Source organism: Anopheles arabiensis, chromosome 2 (assembly GCF_016920715.1).
Source record: "Anopheles arabiensis isolate DONGOLA chromosome 2, AaraD3, whole genome shotgun sequence".
Classification (NCBI taxonomy): Eukaryota; Metazoa; Arthropoda; class Insecta; order Diptera; family Culicidae; genus Anopheles; species Anopheles arabiensis.
Window position 1 is genome coordinate 77,005,879 of NC_053517.1, and position 18,474 is coordinate 77,024,352.

The 18,474-nt window shown below is 46.8% G+C and overlaps 37 non-coding genes across 37 annotated transcripts; all 37 read right to left on the reverse strand.

Annotated features, from left to right (window-relative positions):
• Nucleotides 1–105: 105 nt before the first annotated feature.
• Nucleotides 106–224, reverse strand: LOC120898954. The gene has a single exon (XR_005738762.1). It is a non-coding gene; the product is annotated as a 5S ribosomal RNA (ribosomal RNA).
• Nucleotides 225–605: 381 nt separating this feature from the next.
• LOC120898965 lies at nt 606–724 on the reverse strand. The gene has a single exon (XR_005738773.1). It is a non-coding gene; the product is annotated as a 5S ribosomal RNA (ribosomal RNA).
• A 379-nt stretch (nt 725–1,103) lies between these two features.
• LOC120898976 lies at nt 1,104–1,222 on the reverse strand. Its single transcript, XR_005738784.1, has one exon. It is a non-coding gene; the product is annotated as a 5S ribosomal RNA (ribosomal RNA).
• A 380-nt stretch (nt 1,223–1,602) lies between these two features.
• Nucleotides 1,603–1,721, reverse strand: LOC120898988. The gene has a single exon (XR_005738795.1). It is a non-coding gene; the product is annotated as a 5S ribosomal RNA (ribosomal RNA).
• Nucleotides 1,722–2,101: 380 nt separating this feature from the next.
• LOC120898999 lies at nt 2,102–2,220 on the reverse strand. Its single transcript, XR_005738806.1, has one exon. It is a non-coding gene; the product is annotated as a 5S ribosomal RNA (ribosomal RNA).
• A 383-nt stretch (nt 2,221–2,603) lies between these two features.
• Nucleotides 2,604–2,722, reverse strand: LOC120899010. The gene has a single exon (XR_005738817.1). It is a non-coding gene; the product is annotated as a 5S ribosomal RNA (ribosomal RNA).
• A 381-nt stretch (nt 2,723–3,103) lies between these two features.
• On the reverse strand, nt 3,104–3,222 carry LOC120899022. Its single transcript, XR_005738829.1, has one exon. It is a non-coding gene; the product is annotated as a 5S ribosomal RNA (ribosomal RNA).
• A 382-nt stretch (nt 3,223–3,604) lies between these two features.
• Nucleotides 3,605–3,723, reverse strand: LOC120899033. The gene has a single exon (XR_005738840.1). It is a non-coding gene; the product is annotated as a 5S ribosomal RNA (ribosomal RNA).
• A 380-nt stretch (nt 3,724–4,103) lies between these two features.
• Nucleotides 4,104–4,222, reverse strand: LOC120899044. The gene has a single exon (XR_005738851.1). It is a non-coding gene; the product is annotated as a 5S ribosomal RNA (ribosomal RNA).
• A 379-nt stretch (nt 4,223–4,601) lies between these two features.
• On the reverse strand, nt 4,602–4,720 carry LOC120899055. The gene has a single exon (XR_005738862.1). It is a non-coding gene; the product is annotated as a 5S ribosomal RNA (ribosomal RNA).
• Nucleotides 4,721–5,101: 381 nt separating this feature from the next.
• On the reverse strand, nt 5,102–5,220 carry LOC120899066. Its single transcript, XR_005738873.1, has one exon. It is a non-coding gene; the product is annotated as a 5S ribosomal RNA (ribosomal RNA).
• A 381-nt stretch (nt 5,221–5,601) lies between these two features.
• On the reverse strand, nt 5,602–5,720 carry LOC120899077. The gene has a single exon (XR_005738884.1). It is a non-coding gene; the product is annotated as a 5S ribosomal RNA (ribosomal RNA).
• Nucleotides 5,721–6,100: 380 nt separating this feature from the next.
• LOC120899088 lies at nt 6,101–6,219 on the reverse strand. The gene has a single exon (XR_005738895.1). It is a non-coding gene; the product is annotated as a 5S ribosomal RNA (ribosomal RNA).
• Nucleotides 6,220–6,599: 380 nt separating this feature from the next.
• Nucleotides 6,600–6,718, reverse strand: LOC120899100. The gene has a single exon (XR_005738906.1). It is a non-coding gene; the product is annotated as a 5S ribosomal RNA (ribosomal RNA).
• A 382-nt stretch (nt 6,719–7,100) lies between these two features.
• LOC120899111 lies at nt 7,101–7,219 on the reverse strand. Its single transcript, XR_005738917.1, has one exon. It is a non-coding gene; the product is annotated as a 5S ribosomal RNA (ribosomal RNA).
• Nucleotides 7,220–7,600: 381 nt separating this feature from the next.
• Nucleotides 7,601–7,719, reverse strand: LOC120899122. The gene has a single exon (XR_005738928.1). It is a non-coding gene; the product is annotated as a 5S ribosomal RNA (ribosomal RNA).
• A 381-nt stretch (nt 7,720–8,100) lies between these two features.
• Nucleotides 8,101–8,219, reverse strand: LOC120899134. Its single transcript, XR_005738940.1, has one exon. It is a non-coding gene; the product is annotated as a 5S ribosomal RNA (ribosomal RNA).
• A 380-nt stretch (nt 8,220–8,599) lies between these two features.
• On the reverse strand, nt 8,600–8,718 carry LOC120899146. The gene has a single exon (XR_005738951.1). It is a non-coding gene; the product is annotated as a 5S ribosomal RNA (ribosomal RNA).
• A 381-nt stretch (nt 8,719–9,099) lies between these two features.
• LOC120899157 lies at nt 9,100–9,218 on the reverse strand. Its single transcript, XR_005738962.1, has one exon. It is a non-coding gene; the product is annotated as a 5S ribosomal RNA (ribosomal RNA).
• A 379-nt stretch (nt 9,219–9,597) lies between these two features.
• Nucleotides 9,598–9,716, reverse strand: LOC120899168. The gene has a single exon (XR_005738973.1). It is a non-coding gene; the product is annotated as a 5S ribosomal RNA (ribosomal RNA).
• Nucleotides 9,717–10,097: 381 nt separating this feature from the next.
• LOC120899179 lies at nt 10,098–10,216 on the reverse strand. Its single transcript, XR_005738984.1, has one exon. It is a non-coding gene; the product is annotated as a 5S ribosomal RNA (ribosomal RNA).
• A 380-nt stretch (nt 10,217–10,596) lies between these two features.
• LOC120899190 lies at nt 10,597–10,715 on the reverse strand. Its single transcript, XR_005738995.1, has one exon. It is a non-coding gene; the product is annotated as a 5S ribosomal RNA (ribosomal RNA).
• A 381-nt stretch (nt 10,716–11,096) lies between these two features.
• LOC120899201 lies at nt 11,097–11,215 on the reverse strand. The gene has a single exon (XR_005739006.1). It is a non-coding gene; the product is annotated as a 5S ribosomal RNA (ribosomal RNA).
• A 379-nt stretch (nt 11,216–11,594) lies between these two features.
• On the reverse strand, nt 11,595–11,713 carry LOC120899212. Its single transcript, XR_005739017.1, has one exon. It is a non-coding gene; the product is annotated as a 5S ribosomal RNA (ribosomal RNA).
• A 378-nt stretch (nt 11,714–12,091) lies between these two features.
• Nucleotides 12,092–12,210, reverse strand: LOC120899223. The gene has a single exon (XR_005739028.1). It is a non-coding gene; the product is annotated as a 5S ribosomal RNA (ribosomal RNA).
• Nucleotides 12,211–12,591: 381 nt separating this feature from the next.
• LOC120899234 lies at nt 12,592–12,710 on the reverse strand. Its single transcript, XR_005739037.1, has one exon. It is a non-coding gene; the product is annotated as a 5S ribosomal RNA (ribosomal RNA).
• A 381-nt stretch (nt 12,711–13,091) lies between these two features.
• Nucleotides 13,092–13,210, reverse strand: LOC120899245. Its single transcript, XR_005739048.1, has one exon. It is a non-coding gene; the product is annotated as a 5S ribosomal RNA (ribosomal RNA).
• Nucleotides 13,211–13,588: 378 nt separating this feature from the next.
• On the reverse strand, nt 13,589–13,707 carry LOC120899247. The gene has a single exon (XR_005739050.1). It is a non-coding gene; the product is annotated as a 5S ribosomal RNA (ribosomal RNA).
• Nucleotides 13,708–14,056: 349 nt separating this feature from the next.
• Nucleotides 14,057–14,175, reverse strand: LOC120899248. Its single transcript, XR_005739051.1, has one exon. It is a non-coding gene; the product is annotated as a 5S ribosomal RNA (ribosomal RNA).
• A 382-nt stretch (nt 14,176–14,557) lies between these two features.
• Nucleotides 14,558–14,676, reverse strand: LOC120899249. The gene has a single exon (XR_005739052.1). It is a non-coding gene; the product is annotated as a 5S ribosomal RNA (ribosomal RNA).
• Nucleotides 14,677–15,055: 379 nt separating this feature from the next.
• Nucleotides 15,056–15,174, reverse strand: LOC120899250. The gene has a single exon (XR_005739053.1). It is a non-coding gene; the product is annotated as a 5S ribosomal RNA (ribosomal RNA).
• Nucleotides 15,175–15,554: 380 nt separating this feature from the next.
• Nucleotides 15,555–15,673, reverse strand: LOC120899251. Its single transcript, XR_005739054.1, has one exon. It is a non-coding gene; the product is annotated as a 5S ribosomal RNA (ribosomal RNA).
• A 380-nt stretch (nt 15,674–16,053) lies between these two features.
• LOC120899252 lies at nt 16,054–16,172 on the reverse strand. Its single transcript, XR_005739055.1, has one exon. It is a non-coding gene; the product is annotated as a 5S ribosomal RNA (ribosomal RNA).
• A 381-nt stretch (nt 16,173–16,553) lies between these two features.
• On the reverse strand, nt 16,554–16,676 carry LOC120899224. The gene has a single exon (XR_005739029.1). It is a non-coding gene; the product is annotated as a 5S ribosomal RNA (ribosomal RNA).
• Nucleotides 16,677–17,028: 352 nt separating this feature from the next.
• Nucleotides 17,029–17,147, reverse strand: LOC120899253. Its single transcript, XR_005739056.1, has one exon. It is a non-coding gene; the product is annotated as a 5S ribosomal RNA (ribosomal RNA).
• A 378-nt stretch (nt 17,148–17,525) lies between these two features.
• On the reverse strand, nt 17,526–17,644 carry LOC120899254. Its single transcript, XR_005739057.1, has one exon. It is a non-coding gene; the product is annotated as a 5S ribosomal RNA (ribosomal RNA).
• Nucleotides 17,645–18,024: 380 nt separating this feature from the next.
• On the reverse strand, nt 18,025–18,143 carry LOC120899255. Its single transcript, XR_005739058.1, has one exon. It is a non-coding gene; the product is annotated as a 5S ribosomal RNA (ribosomal RNA).
• Nucleotides 18,144–18,474: the final 331 nt, after the last annotated feature.

An 18,474-nucleotide genomic window follows, 5' to 3' on the forward strand; every position in this document is an offset into this window, starting at 1 on the left:
AAAGGAACTTTTTCACAGCGTACTGGGATGACCACAAGGACGATGGATACATTCCATGCGACCAAACACATCCCCGATGAGGCTGAGAAAAGCAAAAGGTGAAGATGCCAACGACACATGGTTTTCCCAAGTGGTCACCCACCTAAGTACTAGCCATGCCCGATGTTGCTTAACTTCGGTGATCGGACGAGAACCGGTGTTTTCAACATGGTATGGTCGTTGACAACCATGCCCGCCGCTAACACGCAACATAAACCAACGTCACACCGCCGTCTAACGTTCAAATCTAATGTGGAATTCATCTTTTCTGCAGCCTCCACAAGTCACAGGGCTCAAGCTACAGTGCTTTTTACACAATTAATTATATCTTCATGAGTGGTTGTTTGAGAAAAAGTATGTTCGACCACAGTTCCCCCACTCCAACATGTGCTACGAAGGGCTATAAATAGAACAACATCGCCCTTCGAGGGAAGCGTTGGAAGAAGGAAAGAATTCATCCAAAAGGAACTTTTTTACAGCGTACTGGGATGACCACAAGGACGATGGATACATTCCATGCGACCAAACACATCCCCGATGAGGCTGAGAAAAGCAAAAGGTGAAGATGCCAACGACACATGGTTTTCCCAAGTGGTCACCCACCTAAGTACTAGCCATGCCCGATGTTGCTTAACTTCGGTGATCGGACGAGAACCGGTGTTTTCAACATGGTATGGTCGTTGACAACCATGCCCGCCGCTAACACGCAACATAAACCAACGTCACACCGCCGTCTAACGTTCAAATCGAGTGTGGAATTCATCTTTTCTGCAGCCTCCACAAGTCACAGGGCTCAAGCTACAGTGCTTTTTACACAATAAATTATATCTTCATGAGTGGTTGTTTGAGAAAAAGTATGTCCGACCACAGTTCCCCCACTCCAACATATGCTGCGAAGGGCTATAAATAGAACAACATCGCCCTTCGAGGGAAGCGTTAGAAGGGGAACAATTCATCCAAAAGGAACTTTTTCACAGCGTACTGGGATGACCACAAGAATGATGGATACATTCCATGCGACCAAACACATCCCCGATGAGGCTGAGAAAAGCAAAAGGTGAAGATGCCAACGACACATGGTTTTCCCAAGTGGTCACCCACCTAAGTACTAGCCATGCCCGATGTTGCTTAACTTCGGTGATCGGACGAGAACCGGTGTTTTCAACATGGTATGGTCGTTGACAACCATGCCCGCCGCTAACACGCAACATAAACCAACGTCACACCGCCGTCCAACGTTCAAATCTAATGTGGAATTCATCTTTTCTGCAGCCTCCACAAGTCACAGGGCACAAGCTACAGTGCTTTTTACACAATAAATTATATCTTCATGAGTGGTTGTTTGAGAAAAAGTATGTTCGACCACAGTTCCCCCACTCCAACATGTGCTACGAAGGGCTATAAATAGAACAACATCGCCCTTCGAGGGAAGCGTTAGAAGGAGCAACAATTCATCCAAAAGGAACTTTTTCACAGCGTACTGGGATGACCACAAGGACGATGGATACATTCCATGCGACCAAACACATCCCCGATGAGGCTGAGAAAAGCAAAAGGTGAAGATGCCAACGACACATGGTTTTCCCAAGTGGTCACCCACCTAAGTACTAGCCATGCCCGATGTTGCTTAACTTCGGTGATCGGACGAGAACCGGTGTTTTCAACATGGTATGGTCGTTGACAACCATGCCCGCCGCTAACACGCAACATAAACCAACGTCACACCGCCGTCCAACGTTCAAATCTAATGTGGAATTCATCTTTTCTGCAGCCTCCACAAGTCACAGGGCACAAGCTACAGTGCTTTTTACACAATAAATTATATCTTCATGAGTGGTTGTTTGAGAAAAAGTATGTTCGACCACAGTTCCCCCACTCCAACATGTGCTACGAAGGGCTATAAATAGAACAACATCGCCCTTCGAGGGAAGCGTTAGAAGGAGCAACAATTCATCCAAAAGGAACTTTTTCACAGCGTACTGGGATGACCACAAGGACGATGGATACATTCCATGCGACCAAACACATCCCCGATGAGGCTGAGAAAAGCAAAAGGTGAAGATGCCAACGACACATGGTTTTCCCAAGTGGTCACCCACCTAAGTACTAGCCATGCCCGATGTTGCTTAACTTCGGTGATCGGACGAGAACCGGTGTTTTCAACATGGTATGGTCGTTGACAACCATGCCCGCCGCTAACACGCAACATAAACCAACGTCACACCGCCGTCTAACGTTCAAATCTAATGTGGAATTCATCTTTTCTGCAGCCTTCACAAGTCACAGGGCTCAAGCTACAGTGCTTTTCACACAATAAAACACATTTTCAATAGTGGTTGTTTGAGAAAAAGTATGTTCGACCACAGTTCCCCCACTCCAACAATATGCTACGAAGGGCTATAAATAGAACAACATCGCCCTTCGAGGGAAGCATTAGAAGAAGGAAAGAATTCATCCAAAAGGAACTTTTTCACAGCGTACTGGGATGACCACAAGGACGATGGATACATTCCATGCGACCAAACACATCCCCGATGAGGCTGAGAAAAGCAAAAAGGTGAAGATGCCAACGACACATGGTTTTCCCAAGTGGTCACCCACCTAAGTACTAGCCATGCCCGATGTTGCTTAACTTCGGTGATCGGACGAGAACCGGTGTTTTCAACATGGTATGGTCGTTGACAACCATGCCCGCCGCTAACACGCAACATAAACCCACGTCACACCGCCGTCTAACGTTCAAATCGAGTGTGGAATTCATCTTTTCTGCAGCCTTCACAAGTCACAGGGCTCAAGCTACAGTGCTTTGCACACAATAAAACACATTTTCAAAAGTGATGTTTGCAGAAAAAGTATGTTCGACCACAGTTCCCCCACTCCAACATATGCTACGCAGGGCTATAAATAGAACAACATCGCCTTTTGAGGGAAGCGTTAGAAGAAGGAAACAATTCATCCAAAAAGAACTTTTTCACAGCGTACTGGGATGACCACAAGGACGATGGATACATTCCATGCGACCAAACACATCCCCGATGAGGCTGAGAAAAGCAAAAGGTGAAGATGCCAACGACACATGGTTTTCCCAAGTGGTCACCCACCTAAGTACTAGCCATGCCCGATGTTGCTTAACTTCGGTGATCGGACGAGAACCGGTGTTTTCAACATGGTATGGTCGTTGACAACCATGCCCACCGCTAACACGCAACATAAACCAACGTCACACCGCCGTCCAACGTTCAAATCTAATGTGGAATTCATCTTTTCTGCAGCCGCCACAAGTCACAGGGCACAAGCAACAGTGCTTTTTACACAAATAAATCCACCTTCAAGAGAGGTTGTTTGAGAAAAAGTATGTTCGACCACAGTTCCCCCACTCCAACATGTGCTACGAAGGGCTATAAATAGAACAACATCGCCCTTCGAGGGAAGCGTTGGAAGAAGGAAAGAATTCATCCAAAAGGAACTTTTTTACAGCGTACTGGGATGACCACAAGGACGATGGATACATTCCATGCGACCAAACACATCCCCGATGAGGCTGAGAAAAGCAAAAAGGTGAAGATGCCAACGACACATGGTTTTCCCAAGTGGTCACCCACCTAAGTACTAGCCATGCCCGATGTTGCTTAACTTCGGTGATCGGACGAGAACCGGTGTTTTCAACATGGTATGGTCGTTGACAACCATGCCCGCCGCTAACACGCAAGATAAACCAACGTCACACCGCCGTCCAACGTTCAAATCTAATGTGGAATTCATCTTTTCTGCAGCCTCCACAAGTCACAGGGCACAAGCTACAGTGCTTTTTACACAATAAATTATATCTTCATGAGTGGTTGTTTGAGAAAAAGTATGTTCGACCACAGTTCCCCCACTCCAACATGTGCTACGAAGGGCTATAAATAGAACAACATCGCCCTTCGAGGGAAGCGTTAGAAGGAGCAACAATTCATCCAAAAGGAACTTTTTCACAGCGTACTGGGATGACCACAAGGACGATGGATACATTCCATGCGACCAAACACATCCCCGATGAGGCTGAGAAAAGCAAAAGGTGAAGATGCCAACGACACATGGTTTTCCCAAGTGGTCACCCACCTAAGTACTAGCCATGCCCGATGTTGCTTAACTTCGGTGATCGGACGAGAACCGGTGTTTTCAACATGGTATGGTCGTTGACAACCATGCCCGCCGCTAACACGCAACATAAACCAACGTCACACCGCCGTCCAACGTTCAAATCTAATGTGGAATTCATCTTTTCTGCAGCCTCCACAAGTCACAGGGCACAAGCAACAGTGCTTTTACACAAATAAATCCACCTTCAAGAGAGGTTGTTTGAGAAAAAGTATGTTCGACCACAGTTCCCCCACTCCAACATGTGCTACGAAGGGCTATAAATAGAACAACATCGCCCTTCGAGGGAAGCGTTAGAAGGAGCAACAATTCATCCAAAAGGAAATTTTTCACAGCGTACTGGGATGACCACAAGGACGATGGATACATTCCATGCGACCAAACACATCCCCGATGAGGCTGAGAAAAGCAAAAGGTGAAGATGCCAACGACACATGGTTTTCCCAAGTGGTCACCCACCTAAGTACTAGCCATGCCCGATGTTGCTTAACTTCGGTGATCGGACGAGAACCGGTGTTTTCAACATGGTATGGTCGTTGACAACCATGCCCGCCGCTAACACGCAACATAAACCAACGTCACACCGCCGTCCAACGTTCAAATCTAATGTGGAATTCATCTTTTCTGCAGCCTCCACAAGTCACAGGGCACAAGCAACAGTGCTTTTTACACAAATAAATCCACCTTCAAGAGAGGTTGTTTGAGAAAAAGTATGTTCGACCACAGTTCCCCCACTCCAACATGTGCTACGAAGGGCTATAAATAGAACAACATCGCCCTTCGAGGGAAGCGTTGGAAGAAGGAAAGAATTCATCCAAAAGGAACTTTTTTACAGCGTACTGGGATGACCACAAGGACGATGGATACATTCCATGCGACCAAACACATCCCCGATGAGGCTGAGAAAAGCAAAAGGTGAAGATGCCAACGACACATGGTTTTCCCAAGTGGTCACCCACCTAAGTACTAGCCATGCCCGATGTTGCTTAACTTCGGTGATCGGACGAGAACCGGTGTTTTCAACATGGTATGGTCGTTGACAACCATGCCCGCCGCTAACACGCAACATAAACCAAAGTCACACCGCCGTCCAACGTTCAAATCTAATGTGGAATTCATCTTTTCTGCAGCCTCCACAAGTCACAGGGCACAAGCAACAGTGCTTTTTACACAAATAAATCCACCTTCAAGAGAGGTTGTTTGAGAAAAAGTATGTTCGACCACAGTTCCCCCACTCCAACATGTGCTACGAAGGGCTATAAATAGAACAACATCGCCCTTCGAGGGAAGCGTTGGAAGAAGGAAAGAATTCATCCAAAAGGAACTTTTTTACAGCGTACTGGGATGACCACAAGGACGATGGATACATTCCATGCGACCAAACACATCCCCGATGAGGCTGAGAAAAGCAAAAGGTGAAGATGCCAACGACACATGGTTTTCCCAAGTGGTCACCCACCTAAGTACTAGCCATGCCCGATGTTGCTTAACTTCGGTGATCGGACGAGAACCGGTGTTTTCAACATGGTATGGTCGTTGACAACCATGCCCGCCGCTAACACGCAACATAAACCAACGTCACACCGCCGTCCAACGTTCAAATCTAATGTGGAATTCATCTTTTCTGCAGCCTCCACAAGTCACAGGGCACAAGCTACAGTGCTTTTTACACAATAAATTATATCTTCATGAGTGGTTGTTTGAGAAAAAGTATGTTCGACCACAGTTCCCCCACTCCAACATGTGCTACGAAGGGCTATAAATAGAACAACATCGCCCTTCGAGGGAAGCGTTAGAAGGAGCAACAATTCATCCAAAAGGAACTTTTTCACAGCGTACTGGGATGACCACAAGGACGATGGATACATTCCATGCGACCAAACACATCCCCGATGAGGCTGAGAAAAGCAAAAGGTGAAGATGCCAACGACACATGGTTTTCCCAAGTGGTCACCCACCTAAGTACTAGCCATGCCCGATGTTGCTTAACTTCGGTGATCGGACGAGAACCGGTGTTTTCAACATGGTATGGTCGTTGACAACCATGCCCGCCGCTAACACGCAACATAAACCAACGTCACACCGCCGTCCAACGTTCAAATCTAATGTGGAATTCATCTTTTCTGCAGCCTCCACAAGTCACAGGGCACAAGCTACAGTGCTTTTTACACAATAAATTATATCTTCATGAGTGGTTGTTTGAGAAAAAGTATGTTCGACCACAGTTCCCCCACTCCAACATGTGCTACGAAGGGCTATAAATAGAACAACATCGCCCTTCGAGGGAAGCGTTAGAAGGAGCAACAATTCATCCAAAAGGAACTTTTTCACAGCGTACTGGGATGACCACAAGGACGATGGATACATTCCATGCGACCAAACACATCCCCGATGAGGCTGAGAAAAGCAAAAGGTGAAGATGCCAACGACACATGGTTTTCCCAAGTGGTCACCCACCTAAGTACTAGCCATGCCCGATGTTGCTTAACTTCGGTGATCGGACGAGAACCGGTGTTTTCAACATGGTATGGTCGTTGACAACCATGCCCGCCGCTAACACGCAACATAAACCAACGTCACACCGCCGTCTAACGTTCAAATCTAATGTGGAATTCATCTTTTCTGCAGCCTTCACAAGTCACAGGGCTCAAGCTACAGTGCTTTTCACACAATAAAACACATTTTCAATAGTGGTTGTTTGAGAAAAAGTATGTTCGACCACAGTTCCCCCACTCCAACAATATGCTACGAAGGGCTATAAATAGAACAACATCGCCCTTCGAGGGAAGCATTAGAAGAAGGAAAGAATTCATCCAAAAGGAACTTTTTCACAGCGTACTGGGATGACCACAAGGACGATGGATACATTCCATGCGACCAAACACATCCCCGATGAGGCTGAGAAAAGCAAAAGGTGAAGATGCCAACGACACATGGTTTTCCCAAGTGGTCACCCACCTAAGTACTAGCCATGCCCGATGTTGCTTAACTTCGGTGATCGGACGAGAACCGGTGTTTTCAACATGGTATGGTCGTTGACAACCATGCCCGCCGCTAACACGCAACATAAACCCACGTCACACCGCCGTCTAACGTTCAAATCTAGTGTGGAATTCATCTTTTCTGCAGCCTTCACAAGTCACAGGGCTCAAGCTACAGTGCTTTGCACACAATAAAACACATTTTCAAAAGTGATGTTTGCAGAAAAAGTATGTTCGACCACAGTTCCCCCACTCCAACATATGCTACGCAGGGCTATAAATAGAACAACATCGCCTTTTGAGGGAAGCGTTAGAAGAAGGAAACAATTCATCCAAAAAGAACTTTTTCACAGCGTACTGGGATGACCACAAGGACGATGGATACATTCCATGCGACCAAACACATCCCCGATGAGGCTGAGAAAAGCAAAAGGTGAAGATGCCAACGACACATGGTTTTCCCAAGTGGTCACCCACCTAAGTACTAGCCATGCCCGATGTTGCTTAACTTCGGTGATCGGACGAGAACCGGTGTTTTCAACATGGTATGGTCGTTGACAACCATGCCCACCGCTAACACGCAACATAAACCAACGTCACACCGCCGTCCAACGTTCAAATCTAATGTGGAATTCATCTTTTCTGCAGCCGCCACAAGTCACAGGGCACAAGCAACAGTGCTTTTTACACAAATAAATCCACCTTCAAGAGAGGTTGTTTGAGAAAAAGTATGTTCGACCACAGTTCCCCCACTCCAACATGTGCTACGAAGGGCTATAAATAGAACAACATCGCCCTTCGAGGGAAGCGTTGGAAGAAGGAAAGAATTCATCCAAAAGGAACTTTTTTACAGCGTACTGGGATGACCACAAGGACGATGGATACATTCCATGCGACCAAACACATCCCCGATGAGGCTGAGAAAAGCAAAAGGTGAAGATGCCAACGACACATGGTTTTCCCAAGTGGTCACCCACCTAAGTACTAGCCATGCCCGATGTTGCTTAACTTCGGTGATCGGACGAGAACCGGTGTTTTCAACATGGTATGGTCGTTGACAACCATGCCCGCCGCTAACACGCAAGATAAACCAACGTCACACCGCCGTCCAACGTTCAAATCTAATGTGGAATTCATCTTTTCTGCAGCCTCCACAAGTCACAGGGCACAAGCTACAGTGCTTTTTACACAATAAATTATATCTTCATGAGTGGTTGTTTGAGAAAAAGTATGTTCGACCACAGTTCCCCCACTCCAACATGTGCTACGAAGGGCTATAAATAGAACAACATCGCCCTTCGAGGGAAGCGTTAGAAGGAGCAACAATTCATCCAAAAGGAACTTTTTCACAGCGTACTGGGATGACCACAAGGACGATGGATACATTCCATGCGACCAAACACATCCCCGATGAGGCTGAGAAAAGCAAAAGGTGAAGATGCCAACGACACATGGTTTTCCCAAGTGGTCACCCACCTAAGTACTAGCCATGCCCGATGTTGCTTAACTTCGGTGATCGGACGAGAACCGGTGTTTTCAACATGGTATGGTCGTTGACAACCATGCCCGCCGCTAACACGCAACATAAACCAACGTCACACCGCCGTCCAACGTTCAAATCTAATGTGGAATTCATCTTTTCTGCAGCCTCCACAAGTCACAGGGCACAAGCAACAGTGCTTTTTACACAAATAAATCCACCTTCAAGAGAGGTTGTTTGAGAAAAAGTATGTTCGACCACAGTTCCCCCACTCCAACATGTGCTACGAAGGGCTATAAATAGAACAACATCGCCCTTCGAGGGAAGCGTTAGAAGGAGCAACAATTCATCCAAAAGGAAATTTTTCACAGCGTACTGGGATGACCACAAGGACGATGGATACATTCCATGCGACCAAACACATCCCCGATGAGGCTGAGAAAAGCAAAAAGGTGAAGATGCCAACGACACATGGTTTTCCCAAGTGGTCACCCACCTAAGTACTAGCCATGCCCGATGTTGCTTAACTTCGGTGATCGGACGAGAACCGGTGTTTTCAACATGGTATGGTCGTTGACAACCATGCCCGCCGCTAACACGCAACATAAACCAACGTCACACCGCCGTCCAACGTTCAAATCTAATGTGGAATTCATCTTTTCTGCAGCCTCCACAAGTCACAGGGCACAAGCAACAGTGCTTTTTACACAAATAAATCCACCTTCAAGAGAGGTTGTTTGAGAAAAAGTATGTTCGACCACAGTTCCCCCACTCCAACATGTGCTACGAAGGGCTATAAATAGAACAACATCGCCCTTCGAGGGAAGCGTTGGAAGGAAAGAATTCATCCAAAAGGAACTTTTTTACAGCGTACTGGGATGACCACAAGGACGATGGATACATTCCATGCGACCAAACACATCCCCGATGAGGCTGAGAAAAGCAAAAAGGTGAAGATGCCAACGACACATGGTTTTCCCAAGTGGTCACCCACCTAAGTACTAGCCATGCCCGATGTTGCTTAACTTCGGTGATCGGACGAGAACCGGTGTTTTCAACATGGTATGGTCGTTGACAACCATGCCCGCCGCTAACACGCAACATAAACCAAAGTCACACCGCCGTCCAACGTTCAAATCTAATGTGGAATTCATCTTTTCTGCAGCCTCCACAAGTCACAGGGCACAAGCAACAGTGCTTTTTACACAAATAAATCCACCTTCAAGAGAGGTTGTTTGAGAAAAAGTATGTTCGACCACAGTTCCCCCACTCCAACATGTGCTACGAAGGGCTATAAATAGAACAACATCGCCCTTCGAGGGAAGCGTTGGAAGAAGGAAAGAATTCATCCAAAAGGAACTTTTTACAGCGTACTGGGATGACCACAAGGACGATGGATACATTCCATGCGACCAAACACATCCCCGATGAGGCTGAGAAAAGCAAAAAGGTGAAGATGCCAACGACACATGGTTTTCCCAAGTGGTCACCCACCTAAGTACTAGCCATGCCCGATGTTGCTTAACTTCGGTGATCGGACGAGAACCGGTGTTTTCAACATGGTATGGTCGTTGACAACCATGCCCGCCGCTAACACGCAACATAAACCAACGTCACACCGCCGTCCAACGTTCAAATCTAATGTGGAATTCATCTTTTCTGCAGCCTCCACAAGTCACAGGGCACAAGCTACAGTGCTTTTTACACAATAAATTATATCTTCATGAGTGGTTGTTTGAGAAAAAGTATGTTCGACCACAGTTCCCCCACTCCAACATGTGCTACGAAGGGCTATAAATAGAACAACATCGCCCTTCGAGGGAAGCGTTAGAAGGAGCAACAATTCATCCAAAAGGAACTTTTTCACAGCGTACTGGGATGACCACAAGGACGATGGATACATTCCATGCGACCAAACACATCCCCGATGAGGCTGAGAAAAGCAAAAGGTGAAGATGCCAACGACACATGGTTTTCCCAAGTGGTCACCCACCTAAGTACTAGCCATGCCCGATGTTGCTTAACTTCGGTGATCGGACGAGAACCGGTGTTTTCAACATGGTATGGTCGTTGACAACCATGCCCGCCGCTAACACGCAACATAAACCAACGTCACACCGCCGTCCAACGTTCAAATCTAATGTGGAATTCATCTTTTCTGCAGCCTCCACAAGTCACAGGGCACAAGCAACAGTGCTTTTTACACAAATAAATCCACCTTCAAGAGAGGTTGTTTGAGAAAAAGTATGTTCGACCACAGTTCCCCCACTCCAACATGTGCTACGAAGGGCTATAAATAGAACAACATCGCCCTTCGAGGGAAGCGTTAGAAGGAGCAACAATTCATCCAAAAGGAACTTTTTCACAGCGTACTGGGATGACCACAAGGACGATGGATACATTCCATGCGACCAAACACATCCCCGATGAGGCTGAGAAAAGCAAAAAGGTGAAGATGCCAACGACACATGGTTTTCCCAAGTGGTCACCCACCTAAGTACTAGCCATGCCCGATGTTGCTTAACTTCGGTGATCGGACGAGAACCGGTGTTTTCAACATGGTATGGTCGTTGACAACCATGCCCGCCGCTAACACGCAACATAAACCAACGTCACACCGCCGTCCAACGTTCAAATCTAATGTGGAATTCATCTTTTCTGCAGCCTCCACAAGTCACAGGGCACAAGCAACAGTGCTTTTTACACAAATAAATCCACCTTCAAGAGAGGTTGTTTGAGAAAAAGTATGTTCGACCACAGTTCCCCCACTCCAACATGTGCTACGAAGGGCTATAAATAGAACAACATCGCCCTTCGAGGGAAGCGTTAGAAGGAGCAACAATTCATCCAAAGGAACTTTTTCACAGCGTACTGGGATGACCACAAGGACGATGGATACATTCCATGCGACCAAACACATCCCCGATGAGGCTGAGAAAAGCAAAAGGTGAAGATGCCAACGACACATGGTTTTCCCAAGTGGTCACCCACCTAAGTACTAGCCATGCCCGATGTTGCTTAACTTCGGTGATCGGACGAGAACCGGTGTTTTCAACATGGTATGGTCGTTGACAACCATGCCCGCCGCTAACACGCAACATAAACCAACGTCACACCGCCGTCCAACGTTCAAATCTAATGTGGAATTCATCTTTTCTGCAGCCTCCACAAGTCACAGGGCACAAGCAACAGTGCTTTTACACAAATAAATCCACCTTCAAGAGAGGTTGTTTGAGAAAAAGTATGTTCGACCACAGTTCCCCACTCCAACATGTGCTACGAAGGGCTATAAATAGAACAACATCGCCCTTCGAGGGAAGCGTTGGAAGAAGGAAAGAATTCATCCAAAAGGAACTTTTTACAGCGTACTGGGATGACCACAAGGACGATGGATACATTCCATGCGACCAAACACATCCCCGATGAGGCTGAGAAAAGCAAAAGGTGAAGATGCCAACGACACATGGTTTTCCCAAGTGGTCACCCACCTAAGTACTAGCCATGCCCGATGTTGCTTAACTTCGGTGATCGGACGAGAACCGGTGTTTTCAACATGGTATGGTCGTTGACAACCATGCCCGCCGCTAACACGCAACATAAACCAACGTCACACCGCCGTCCAACGTTCAAATCTAATGTGGAATTCATCTTTTCTGCAGCCTCCACAAGTCACAGGGCACAAGCTACAGTGCTTTTTACACAATAAATTATATCTTCATGAGTGGTTGTTTGAGAAAAAGTATGTTCGACCACAGTTCCCCCACTCCAACATGTGCTACGAAGGGCTATAAATAGAACAACATCGCCCTTCGAGGGAAGCGTTGGAAGAAGGAAAGAATTCATCCAAAAGGAACTTTTTTACAGCGTACTGGGATGACCACAAGGACGATGGATACATTCCATGCGACCAAACACATCCCCGATGAGGCTGAGAAAAGCAAAAGGTGAAGATGCCAACGACACATGGTTTTCCCAAGTGGTCACCCACCTAAGTACTAGCCATGCCCGATGTTGCTTAACTTCGGTGATCGGACGAGAACCGGTGTTTTCAACATGGTATGGTCGTTGACAACCATGCCCGCCGCTAACACGCAACATAAACCAACGTCACACCGCCGTCCAACGTTCAAATCTAATGTGGAATTCATCTTTTCTGCAGCCTCCACAAGTCACAGGGCACAAGCTACAGTGCTTTTTACACAATAAATTATATCTTCATGAGTGGTTGTTTGAGAAAAAGTATGTTCGACCACAGTTCCCCCACTCCAACATGTGCTACGAAGGGCTATAAATAGAACAACATCGCCCTTCGAGGGAAGCGTTAGAAGGAGCAACAATTCATCCAAAAGGAACTTTTTCACAGCGTACTGGGATGACCACAAGGACGATGGATACATTCCATGCGACCAAACACATCCCCGATGAGGCTGAGAAAAGCAAAAAGGTGAAGATGCCAACGACACATGGTTTTCCCAAGTGGTCACCCACCTAAGTACTAGCCATGCCCGATGTTGCTTAACTTCGGTGATCGGACGAGAACCGGTGTTTTCAACATGGTATGGTCGTTGACAACCATGCCCGCCGCTAACACGCAACATAAACCAACGTCACACCGCCGTCCAACGTTCAAATCTAATGTGGAATTCATCTTTTCTGCAGCCTCCACAAGTCACAGGGCACAAGCAACAGTGCTTTTTACACAAATAAATCCACCTTCAAGAGAGGTTGTTTGAGAAAAGTATGTTCGACCACAGTTCCCCACTCCAACATGTGCTACGAAGGGCTATAAATAGAACAACATCGCCCTTCGAGGGAAGCGTTGGAAGAAGGAAAGAATTCATCCAAAAGGAACTTTTTACAGCGTACTGGGATGACCACAAGGACGATGGATACATTCCATGCGACCAAACACATCCCCGATGAGGCTGAGAAAAGCAAAAGGTGCAGATGCCAACGACACATGGTTTTCCCAAGTGGTCACCCACCTAAGTACTAGCCATGCCCGATGTTGCTTAACTTCGGTGATCGGACGAGAACCGGTGTTTTCAACATGGTATGGTCGTTGACAACCATGCCCGCCGCTAACACGCAACATAAACCAACGTCACACCGCCGTCCAACGTTCAAATCTAATGTGGAATTCATCTTTTCTGCAGCCTCCACAAGTCACAGAATTATATCTTCATGAGTGGTTGTTTGAGAAAAAGTATGTTCGACCACAGTTCCCCCACTCCAACATGTGCTACGAAGGGCTATAAATAGAACAACATCGCCCTTCGAGGGAAGCGTTAGAAGAGCAACAATTCATCCAAAAGGAACTTTTTCACAGCGTACTGGGATGACCACAAGGACGATGGATACATTCCATGCGACCAAACACATCCCCGATGAGGCTGAGAAAAGCAAAAGGTGAAGATGCCAACGACACATGGTTTTCCCAAGTGGTCACCCACCTAAGTACTAGCCATGCCCGATGTTGCTTAACTTCGGTGATCGGACGAGAACCGGTGTTTTCAACATGGTATGGTCGTTGACAACCATGCCCGCCGCTAACACGCAACATAAACCAACGTCACACCGCCGTCCAACGTTCAAATCTAATGTGGAATTCATCTTTTCTGCAGCCTCCACAAGTCACAGGGCACAAGCTACAGTGCTTTTTACACAATAAATTATATCTTCATGAGTGGTTGTTTGAGAAAAAGTATGTTCGACCACAGTTCCCCCACTCCAACATGTGCTACGAAGGGCTATAAATAGAACAACATCGCCCTTCGAGGGAAGCGTTAGAAGGAGCAACAATTCATCCAAAAGGAACTTTTTCACAGCGTACTGGGATGACCACAAGGACGATGGATACATTCCATGCGACCAAACACATCCCCGATGAGGCTGAGAAAAGCAAAAAGGTGAAGCATGCCAACGACACATGGTTTTCCCAAGTGGTCACCCACCTAAGTACTAGCCATGCCCGATGTTGCTTAACTTCGGTGATCGGACGAGAACCGGTGTTTTCAACATGGTATGGTCGTTGACAACCATGCCCGCCGCTAACACGCAACATAAACCAACGTCACACCGCCGTCCAACGTTCAAATCTAATGTGGAATTCATCTTTTCTGCAGCCTCCACAAGTCACAGGGCACAAGCAACAGTGCTTTTTACACAAATAAATCCACCTTCAAGAGAGGTTGTTTGAGAAAAAGTATGTTCGACCATGTTCGACCCACTCCAACATATGCTACGAAGGGCTATAAATAGAACAACATCGCCCTTCGAGGGAAGCGTTAGAAGGAGCAACAATTCATCCAAAGGAACTTTTTCACAGCGTACTGGGATGACCACAAGGACGATGGATACATTCCATGCGACCAAACACATCCCCGATGAGGCTGAGAAAAGCAAAAGGTGAAGATGCCAACGACACATGGTTTTCCCAAGTGGTCACCCACCTAAGTACTAGCCATGCCCGATGTTGCTTAACTTCGGTGATCGGACGAGAACCGGTGTTTTCAACATGGTATGGTCGTTGACAACCATGCCCGCCGCTAACACGCAACATAAACCAACGTCACACCGCCGTCCAACGTTCAAATCTAATGTGGAATTCATCTTTTCTGCAGCCTCCACAAGTCACAGGGCACAAGCAACAGTGCTTTTTACACAAATAAATCCACCTTCAAGAGAGGTTGTTTGAGAAAAAGTATGTTCGACCACAGTTCCCCCACTCCAACATGTGCTACGAAGGGCTATAAATAGAACAACATCGCCCTTCGAGGGAAGCGTTGGAAGAAGGAAAGAATTCATCCAAAAGGAACTTTTTACAGCGTACTGGGATGACCACAAGGACGATGGATACATTCCATGCGACCAAACACATCCCCGATGAGGCTGAGAAAAGCAAAAGGTGAAGATGCCAACGACACATGGTTTTCCCAAGTGGTCACCCACCTAAGTACTAGCCATGCCCGATGTTGCTTAACTTCGGTGATCGGACGAGAACCGGTGTTTTCAACATGGTATGGTCGTTGACAACCATGCCCGCCGCTAACACGCAACATAAACCAACGTCACACCGCCGTCCAACGTTCAAATCTAATGTGGAATTCATCTTTTCTGCAGCCTCCACAAGTCACAGGGCACAAGCTACAGTGCTTTTTACACAATAAATTATATCTTCATGAGTGGTTGTTTGAGAAAAAGTATGTTCGACCACAGTTCCCCACTCCAACATGTGCTACGAAGGGCTATAAATAGAACAACATCGCCCTTCGAGGGAAGCGTTAGAAGGAGCAACAATTCATCCAAAAGGAACTTTTTCACAGCGTACTGGGATGACCACAAGGACGATGGATACATTCCATGCGACCAAACACATCCCCGATGAGGCTGAGAAAAGCAAAAAGGTGCACATGCCAACGACACATGGTTTTCCCAAGTGGTCACCCACCTAAGTACTAGCCATGCCCGATGTTGCTTAACTTCGGTGATCGGACGAGAACCGGTGTTTTCAACATGGTATGGTCGTTGACAACCATGCCCGCCGCTAACACGCAACATAAACCAACGTCACACCGCCGTCCAACGTTCAAATCTAATGTGGAATTCATCTTTTCTGCAGCCTCCACAAGTCACAGGGCACAAGCAACAGTGCTTTTTACACAATAAATTATATCTTCATGAGTGGTTGTTTGAGAAAAAGTATGTTCGACCACAGTTCCCCCACTCCAACATGTGCTACGAAGGGCTATAAATAGAACAACATCGCCCTTCGAGGGAAGCGTTAGAAGGAGCAACAATTCATCCAAAAGGAACTTTTTCACAGCGTACTGGGATGACCACAAGGACGATGGATACATTCCATGCGACCAAACACATCCCCGATGAGGCTGAGAAAAGCAAAAAGGTGAAGATGCCAACGACACATGGTTTTCCCAAGTGGTCACCCACCCACCTAAGTACTAGCCATGCCCGATGTTGCTTAACTTCGGTGATCGGACGAGAACCGGTGTTTTCAACATGGTATGGTCGTTGACAACCATGCCCGCCGCTAACACGCAACATAAACCAACGTCACACCGCCGTCCAACGTTCAAATCTAATGTGGAATTCATCTTTTCTGCAGCCTCCACAAGTCACAGGGCTCAAGCTACAGTGCTTTTTACACAATAAATTATATATGTTCGACCACAGTTCCCCCACTCCAACATGTGCTACGAAGGGCTATAAATAGAACAACATCGCCCTTCGAGGGAAGCGTTGGAAGAAGGAAAGAATTCATCCAAAAGGAACTTTTTACAGCGTACTGGGATGACCACAAGGACGATGGATACATTCCATGCGACCAAACACATCCCCGATGAGGCTGAGAAAAGCAAAAGGTGAAGATGCCAACGACACATGGTTTTCCCAAGTGGTCACCCACCTAAGTACTAGCCATGCCCGATGTTGCTTAACTTCGGTGATCGGACGAGAACCGGTGTTTTCAACATGGTATGGTCGTTGACAACCATGCCCGCCGCTAACACGCAACATAAACCAACGTCACACCGCCGTCCAACGTTCAAATCTAATGTGGAATTCATCTTTTCTGCAGCCTCCACAAGTCACAGGGCACAAGCAACAGTGCTTTTACACAAATAAATCCACCTTCAAGAGAGGTTGTTTGAGAAAAAGTATGTTCGACCACAGTTCCCCACTCCAACATGTGCTACGAAGGGCTATAAATAGAACAACATCGCCCTTCGAGGGAAGCGTTGGAAGAAGGAAAGAATTCATCCAAAAGGAACTTTTTACAGCGTACTGGGATGACCACAAGGACGATGGATACATTCCATGCGACCAAACACATCCCCGATGAGGCTGAGAAAAGCAAAAGGTGAAGATGCCAACGACACATGGTTTTCCCAAGTGGTCACCCACCTAAGTACTAGCCATGCCCGATGTTGCTTAACTTCGGTGATCGGACGAGAACCGGTGTTTTCAACATGGTATGGTCGTTGACAACCATGCCCGCCGCTAACACGCAACATAAACCAACGTCACACCGCCGTCCAACGTTCAAATCTAATGTGGAATTCATCTTTTCTGCAGCCTCCACAAGTCACAGGGCACAAGCTACAGTGCTTTTTACACAATAAATTATATCTTCATGAGTGGTTGTTTGAGAAAAAGTATGTTCGACCACAGTTCCCCCACTCCAACATGTGCTACGAAGGGCTATAAATAGAACAACATCGCCCTTCGAGGGAAGCGTTAGAAGGAGCAACAATTCATCCAAAAGGAACTTTTTCACAGCGTACTGGGATGACCACAAGGACGATGGATACATTCCATGCGACCAAACACATCCCCGATGAGGCTGAGAAAAGCAAAAGGTGAAGATGCCAACGACACATGGTTTTCCCAAGTGGTCACCCACCTAAGTACTAGCCATGCCCGATGTTGCTTAACTTCGGTGATCGGACGAGAACCGGTGTTTTCAACATGGTATGGTCGTTGACAACCATGCCCGCCGCTAACACGCAACATAAACCAACGTCACACCGCCGTCCAACGTTCAAATCTAATGTGGAATTCATCTTTTCTGCAGCCTCCACAAGTCACAGGGCACAAGCAACAGTGCTTTTACACAAATAAATCCACCTTCAAGAGTGGTTGTTTGAGAAAAGTATGTTCGACCACAGTTCCCCCACTCCAACATGTGCTACGAAGGGCTATAAATAGAACAACATCGCCCTTCGAGGGAAGCGTTGGAAGAAGGAAAGAATTCATCCAAAAGGAACTTTTTACAGCGTACTGGGATGACCACAAGGACGATGGATACATTCCATG